The sequence below is a fragment of the Equus caballus genome, unplaced genomic scaffold (genome assembly GCF_041296265.1).
Source record: "Equus caballus isolate H_3958 breed thoroughbred unplaced genomic scaffold, TB-T2T haplotype1-0000016, whole genome shotgun sequence".
Taxonomy (NCBI): domain Eukaryota; kingdom Metazoa; phylum Chordata; class Mammalia; order Perissodactyla; family Equidae; genus Equus; species Equus caballus.
The window spans coordinates 8751214-8759742 of NW_027222391.1; the positions used below are offsets into that span (position 1 = coordinate 8751214).

The window sequence follows — 8529 nt, forward strand, 5'->3', positions numbered from 1 at the left end:
ATCTGTATATCTTCTCCAGTGAAATGTCTATTCAAGACTTTTATCCATTTTTAATCAGGGGGTTCATTCTCTTATTATTGAGTTTTATGGTTTCTTTGTGCATTTTGGGTAACAGTCCTTTATCACATATATCTTTTTATTTTTTTTTATAAAGATTGGCACCTGGGCTAACAACTGTTGCCAATCTTTTTTTTTTCTGCTTTATCTCCCCAAAACCCCCCATACAGAGTTGTATATCTTAGTATGTCTTAGTTGCAGGTCCCTCTTGTTGTCAGATGTGGGATGCCACCTCAACTTGGCCTGACGAGCGGTGTCATGTCCGCACTCAGGATCAGAACCCTGGGCCGCCACAGCAGAGTGTGCAAACTTAACCACTTGGCCACGGAGCTGGCCTCCACATATATCTTTTGGCAAAAAATTTCTCCCAGGCTGTGTCTTGTCTTTTGATTCTCTTGAAAGTTTCTGTTGTGGAGCAGAAGATTTTTTTGTTTTATCTTCAGTAAAACATAGTTTATCAATTATTTATTTCAGAATTATTCCTTAGGTGTTGTATCTAAAATGGCATTGCCATGTTCAATGCGTCCTATTGTCTTTTGTTAGCTTCTAGAATTTTCTTTTCTTTCTTTCTTTTTTTGAGGAAGATTAGCCCTGAGCCAACTGCTGAACATCCTCCTCTTTTTGCTGAGGAAGACTGACCCTGTGCTAAGACACATGCCCATCTTTCTCTACTGTATACGTGGGACACCTACCACAGCATGGCTTTTGCCAAGTGGTGCCATGTCCGCACCAGGATCCGAACTGGCAAATCGCAGGCTGTTGAGAAGTGGAACATGCAAACTTGACTGCTGTGCACTCCGGCCATACCCCTAGAATTTTATTAATTTTACGTATTAAATTTAAAGCTGTGATTCATTTTGATTTACTTTTTAATGATATAAGACCTGGGTCCAGAGGAATCCTTTTGCATTTGGGTCTGATTGTTCCAATACTATCTGTTGAAAAGCCTATCTTTGCTCGGTTTTATTGCCTCTGTTACTTTGTCAAAGATCAAATGACTATATTTATATAGGTCTATTTCAGGGGTCTCGATTCTGTTCCATTAATCTATTTATAAATTTTTTCACCACTATCACAGTTTTGATAACTAGCTTTACAATAAGTCTTTAAGGTAGTGTCAGTCCTCCAACTTTGTTCTTCAATGTTGTGTTGATGACTCTCTGTCTTTTGCTTCTCTGTATAATCTGTGGAAATATTTATCAATATCTACAGGTAACTTGCTGGGATTTTTATTGTGACTTCATTAAGTCTATAGATCAATTTGGGAGGATCTACATGTTCACAATAGTCAGTCTTTCTGTTCCTGAAGATACAATATGATATTTGAGGTGATGCCAAAAATATATGTGGAAAAGCAAAAGCATCGCATTATTGCCCACTCAGCAGGGTCGTTGTTGAGACTCTAAATTAACACACCACGGATACTTCCACTCATAGAGATATTTAATAGTTTTCATCATTTACTCATCTTTATTTGGATTTTTTTTTACACATAGCTAGAATTAATCTTTCTGACTGAGTAAATTATAACAATGATCCAGTAGAAATAATGAGAGGATTAGTGTCCTGGACAAGGAGAATGGAGAAGAAAGGATGAGTTTAAAAGGTATTCTAGATAAACATATAATAAGCCTTGTGGAATAACTCCAGGAGAGATAAAATGCACCATAGAAAAGACACGATGTTCAGGATGTGTGTGGGAAAGCATTTAAACGTTTTAAAGGATATACTACTCTTTGCAGGCAATTTCCTAATCTTCGAAATTTTCATCACAGGCTTAAAGACACAAAAGCAAGAATGGTTTGTTATCTCAATTCGATTGGATCCAAGGTTAATGGGGAGATATTGCTCCAAACTGCCAACCGAAGGGCATTCCTTGTTTTTAAATTGTTTATAATTATACATAATGATAATTTGCTATTTATAAGGAAATTTTAAGGGGCTTTGTGTCACCCAAATGTCCTAGTCTTCATCAAACACTGAGTACCTCAATGTTCTATTACTGTTGGCAATTTCAGTTACAATCATGAATGCCAACTGTGTGATATGAGAAAAACACTTTTTCTCAAACTATCCCTAGACTAACTACCCCCGTTCTCCAACAAAGCTCAACATGGTTCACATGTGTGTGTAAGGGCAGCGTGCATGCAGGCACGTGTGTCTGTGTCACAAATGAAATTATATGAGTATCTCCTCATCATTACTGCATTCTCTAGCACCTTCTGGTGAGTCAGATCTCATAAATAATGCAATGTATTGTGATATAACGTGCAAACACCGCATTGCACAATTGCATTAATCCCTTTCAATTTTCATACTAGTTTCTTACACAGATGAAAAAAAGTACCTTTCCCACATATTGAAGTAAAGTTGAAGAAAAACTTTGTACGCCCCCAAATTGAACAGAGGTACAGAAAATGTAAGTAGTTACTGAAACTCTCTGGGACTTGCCAAGTGTGTTTCAGGATCAGTAGGCAGATACTTTGTATTTTACCCAAATCCACCCATCCCCACTGTTGTCTCATTCAGCAGCTGTATTCACTCAAGAAACATGCTCAGACTTATTTTCTTCCCAATTTCATTCATGTGTGATCTCACATATATATATTTGGTAGACAGAAATCAGAAGTCTGTCCAATCCATGATGTTTCTCTGGATTGTAGTTGAATCATAGACCTACTGACACTTCTGCCTGCATTAGCAACATGGGAGAAAATCACATAATAGGAAGCACTGTAGCCACTCACTTGTATAATCTTTCTCCAGCAGGGCTCTCAGTATGCCCTGCAACAGCCTTTATGCTCCTGTTGTTTCTAAAGTATCCCCCTAACAGAAATTTTGGCTTCTCACCTTTGTGCACACACTTTTCCTCCTAATATGTTCTGTGTTATGCTCAATAATTTATTTTATCTCCTTTTTCACAGGGAAAAGAAAGTACAGAAACAACTAGAGAGAGGTACAGATATTTTTCTGGTTTCTGTCCTTTCAAACTACATGCATTTCTATGCCTACACCTTATATTACACTCTGCCTGCATAAAAGGGGCCATGCTTTTATCCATGAGTATTCTTAGATAAGTCCCTTTCTGACTCCTCGCAGGCCATGTTACCTATTGTTTTGCAACTTCATGAATTCTCCTGGTGAAAATGGAAACTGGCCCCTCTGCACACAGAGGGCAAGGAGAGATTAAAGAAAGGCAGACCACTCTAGGTTGGTAGGTGGAAGTTTTAAGAAGCATGGAACATACCTGTCAGGATTATCTTGGGTGGCTACAAGATGAATACATCTTTGCACCCACCTACCAGAATCTTAAAAGTTTATAGAGAGACTTTGACAAGGTTCAGTCATGTAATGAGTCCAGATTGTCTCAGCAACACACTACTCTCTCAAGGCTGCATCCTTGAAACAGCTACTAGTGTGGGATAATGGGCAGGATGTACATTCCAGGGACAAGAGAAAGAGTTAAGGAGCTTCCATTTGCCTGGATTCAGCTCATGGGTCAACGGGTGTTCATGTTCTCTTGATGACCTCTTCCAACACTGCCACATCATTTTCTTATGTCTATTATCCTGCTTTCTACCGCCCCAGCAACATTTTAACACATTTAAGCCTCTTTAAAAAAAAGTTGAGGGCTAGCGATTTAATACTTGATGAAATGCTTCACCAGAAGTGGAAATTTTCAAAATAAGAAAATGCATTTTATAAAATGGAAATTCATGTAAATTCTTATACTTACTCTCAAAAAACATGTAAACCTCTCCTGCATGAGGTAAGCAAAAACTTAGCTCAAATTGCTGTATTTTTGTGCTATATATATTTACCTTACTAAAATTAAAAAAATAACATGTGCTTTCAAAAATCCCATTAAATTGATGCTTATGTATACAACTGGAGTCTAAGTATCACAAATGACCATAGATGGAATGAATTAATAAGTCAAATGTGATATGTGTATGCAAATGGATATTATTCAGTCTTAAAGTGGAAAGAAATTCTGACATGCTATGGCATGGAGGAACATTTAGAACATTATGTTAAGTGAAATAAGCCAGTCAAAAAAAAACAAAGAAAAACAAACAAATGCTGTACTATTTCACTTATCTGAGGTTCCTAGAGTAGTCAAATTTATAGAAACAGAAAGTAGAACAAGGGTTGTCAGGTGCTGGGGAGAAAGGGGAATGGAGAGTTATTATTTAATGGGTACAGAGTTTCAGATTAAGAACATGAGAAAAGTCCTGGGGATTAATATTGGTGATTGTTGCACAAATATGTGAATATTCTTAATGCTGTTGTACTGACAGTACACTTAAAAATAGGCAAAATGATAGCAAAAATTTAATTTAAGCAACTTGCCCAATACGCTACATTTACTGAGTTACCTATTGACTTCTAAACAGGTTTAAAGTTTTATCAATCTTCAACAATACAGGAGATGGGAAATAATGGGAAATAATAAGCTTTCAAGTCATGGAAATGAGTTGGAAGAGTTTTGAGGTCCTTCAGGAAAATGAAACTAAAGGGGCTATAATTATGCATATCATATAGTTACTAGGGGTACAGGCTGCATGTTAGAAATATGTGAACATGTAGATCACAAGGTCTTGGCAAATGCAGAAAACATCTGATGAGGAAAACCTGTGTTTCCATGATACCTAACTCTGAGACAACCAACTAAAACCCTCAAGTGGAATTCTGCCAGTGCAATGGTGATGTTCAAGCAACAGCAGTGGAGTGAGGGATCGAGAGATCCTTCTGCATTGCATTCCTCTAGGTTTATTGGGATTCACGTATGAGATGGCTATGTAAAGTGGGGGCAAAGGAAATGACTGTGGAAGGGGTAAACTCCTTCTGTCAAGTCACCAGACTGAATCACACCATATCGTTGAGAATGAATTAGCATCTCCATCTCTACATCCGTGACTGTATTTATTCAACAAACTAGAACACTTTAAACTCCAGGAGATCAGAGATGAAAATACTTTTAAATATTTAGATTCCCCAGGGACTGAAGAAGAAATCATTTTGTCTCTGTGCTTGGGTGAAGAACTAAGGACTTTTATTTTCTCTTTTGTACACAGAAAGATTGTGTTTCTGTGACTTTGAGGGAAAACAGGGTGATTACAGAAAGCACTTATTTACAGTTAATGAAAGTCCCCTTTAGTATTATAGTATTGCATTGGGGGAAATATTCTAAGAAGGTCATTACTGTTTTCACTGTATACTCAGTAAAATTAAACTAAATGCACTAACAATTCCAAATTAATTTATGTTTCCATCTGTAGACTCAGTTCTTCCTGTTTCTAGGCCTGGAAATATAAATTGTTTGGTTTGGAAATCTGAAAATGCCTTCCTGGATTAATCAACATCAAGAAAAATTATCTGATTTTTGCAGACTTCAATAAATTTTGACATGTTACCTAGGTGTAGCCCTCATTATTAAGAACATGGCTTTTATATAATTACACACATGGACTTAATTCAACCTCTAAGAATGTTGACTGTGCATTATGTAAAGCAAGTAAAAATATAAATGAGAAACTGTAAGCGTGATTTCCTTCTGTTCACTTATGTTGGTGTCAGGTAGCACAAGGAAACACATGTTCTTGTAATTTATCAAGAACTTTTGTTTCTTATGCCAATTAATCAATAACAATGATGGGGGATACTCATTTTGAAAAGTTTGAAAATGAGAGAAAAGTTGAAATTAATTACAGGCCCAAGTGAAAACATTCGAAAAAGTCAGCTGTAGGATTTTAAATAGATTTAATCGTTTTCACACATGTGCTTATCAAGAAATACATAGTTCAAATAGAGCATTGAAAATTCTCTCATCTATCTATTTACAGTGTTATGCTTATTTGATATCATGGAAAAACAGAATACCACCTCAGGTTTCCTTCTCCTGGGACTCTTTAATCACACAGAAGCCTGCCTGTTTCTCCATGTGACTGTTCTGACTATGCCTTTACCTCCCTGCTGGGCAGTGCTGTCCTGATTCTCCTGATTCTCCTGATTCTCCTGATTCACTGGGACCCCCGCGGCCTCCACACACCCATGTACTTCCTGCTGAGTCAACTCTCCCTCATGGACACTATGCTGGTTTCCACCATTGTGCCCCAAATGGCTGCTGACTACTTTACCAGCAAGAAGCCCATCTCCCCTGCTGGCTGTGGGCCGCAGATCTTCTTCTTCCTCACTCTGGGAGGGGTGAGTGCTTCCTCTGAGCAGCCATGTCCTATGACTGCTATGTGGCTGTTCGCCATCCACTGAGATACCCTGTCATCATGAGCCAGCAGTTAGACTTGGGAATGACTTTGGCAGCTTGGTTCCTGGGTGAAGCTGATGGGCTCATGCAGGCTGCTGCAACCCTGACCTTCCTATTTTAGAGCGTACATGAAATCGATCATTTCTTCTGTGAGGCCCCATGCTGATGCGCTTAGCTTGTGCTGACATGTCTGTCTTTGAGTACGGCCATGTACATCTGCTGTGTCTTAATGCTCCTGGTGCCCTTACCTTTCATCCTGACCTCCTAGAGTCTCCTCCTAGCAGCTCTTCTCTACCTGTGTTCTAGAGAAGCCTGCAAGGAGGCTTTTGCCACCTGCTCCTCACAGTTGGCTGTGGTGGGACTCTTTTTTGAAGCTGCCTATGCCACCTACATGAGACCCAAATCCTACATGTCAGCTAACCATGATAAGGTTCCGTTGGCTTCCTCTACCATCTTCACCCCTGTGCTCAGGCCCCTCATCTGCAGTCTGAGGAACAGTGAGGTCAAGGGCACCCTGAGAAATTGCATGTGCCCGTGTGCTGCTTAACTCATGATGAAGATTTACATTCCCTTGCCCCAAAGTTCAAGGTTGTAAAAGTGATTGTATGAGATTTCCCAGAGAGGTTATATATGCATTATATCCATATGTCTTTTCTATTTTACTTTGACGTAGAACCAGACCTCCATACTTTGTGATCATTTGTTAAGTTGTCATAAACAAAACAAATTGTGGGTTATGGAAACTCTAAGAATAATAAATGTTTATTAAAATATTTCTATAGGGCAGTGCTCAATAAATATTTGTTCAAAGAATGAACTAGTCAAGCAATTTGAAGGTTAATTGTTGATTTTTTGCAAAATGAGGTTTAGTTTACAATCATTAGATGCTCTAAGATCTGAAGGGTACGTTCAACCAGTTTTGATAATATATGCCCTTGTAACTTACACCCGCCAGCAAGAGACGAATGATTGCACCAGAGCAGAAAGATCTTCATGTCTTTGTCCAGTGAAACACCTCAACCGAGATACAACTACTGGCCTGATTTCTGTTTTTATTCTTTAGTTAGGGCAATTTTACTCTTTCACATCAATGAAAATGTGCAGTAGGTTTTTTTAATACCTTGTGTCTTTCTCTCAAAGTAATATGTTTTTAAAGATTCTGCTAGAGATCTCATCAAGATGGCGGTGTGAGCAGACATTGAACTCACTTCCTCCCATGGACACAACCAGGTTACAGCAATTTTGGGAAGAATCACCCTGGATTGAAAACTGAAAACTGGATAAAACGAAACCCCACGAAAAGGGATAGTCCTGACAAAAGCAGAAGAGGCAGTAACTCCAGCTGGGAGGAAAAAAGTCACCTTTGGGAGCAGCGGAGCTTCTCAGCTGGCCAGGTGGGAGCCACCCTAAGGTATGCAGCCCTCCCTGGGGGAGTGAGGTCCGGAGTGGGAGCAATAAGGCTATAACCATCCTTTGGACTCAGTCCAACTGAGAGGGGGGTCTTACTGTCTGGCTTTGCTGGCTATTAACTGCAGCGAGGACACCCCAGAAAAGCTATCAGCTGAAAGCCGAAAAGATCCGGGTCTTAAAGGGCCCACCCACAAACTCATTCATTGCAGCAACCTAAAATCACCAGAGAGAAGGCTGACTGTCCTTTGGTTAAACAAGATTCACCTGGTGGGCTCTGGGGGCATCTTGGTGAGAGGAGGATCCTCTCCAGAGACTGAGACATTGGTGGGGGCCATTGTTCTGAGCTGGTCCAGGCATGCCAATATGGACACCAGTGGGAGCCATTGAGGTGCATCCCTTGGACTGTTAGCCCAGGAGTCTGCCACACCCACTAGAGCACAGATTTAATCCAGTTCAGCCAGGGCAGGCAACCTGCCCTAGGGACTGGCCCCACCTAATAGCAAGCCTTCAGGCTACTTTTTAGCCTGCATTGCCTGAGTGACTTGATGCTGTACAGGCAGGCAAGGGTGTCTGCCTCTGTGGGGCAGGGCTTCTGTGAGGACCAGGTGAAATGTGGGGGGCATTGGAGCAGAGGTGGGGGCCTCTGCAGTGTGTCATTGAGGTATTCTCCAGGGGGTTAAGAAGTGTGCAGGGACCAGGACAGTTTTGACAGTGTATGTGGTCCAGTAGGGGGTGAGGCTTATCAGCAGCAGAAGACTTGTGCTTCACAAATAGCCATAAAAAGGATCAGCCCCACC

The 8529-nt window shown here is 40.1% G+C and overlaps 1 pseudogene; it reads left to right on the forward strand.

Annotated features, from left to right (window-relative positions):
- Positions 1–5923: 5923 nt before the first annotated feature.
- LOC138922862 (olfactory receptor 2T8-like) lies at positions 5924–6869 on the forward strand (annotated as a pseudogene).
- Positions 6870–8529: the final 1660 nt, after the last annotated feature.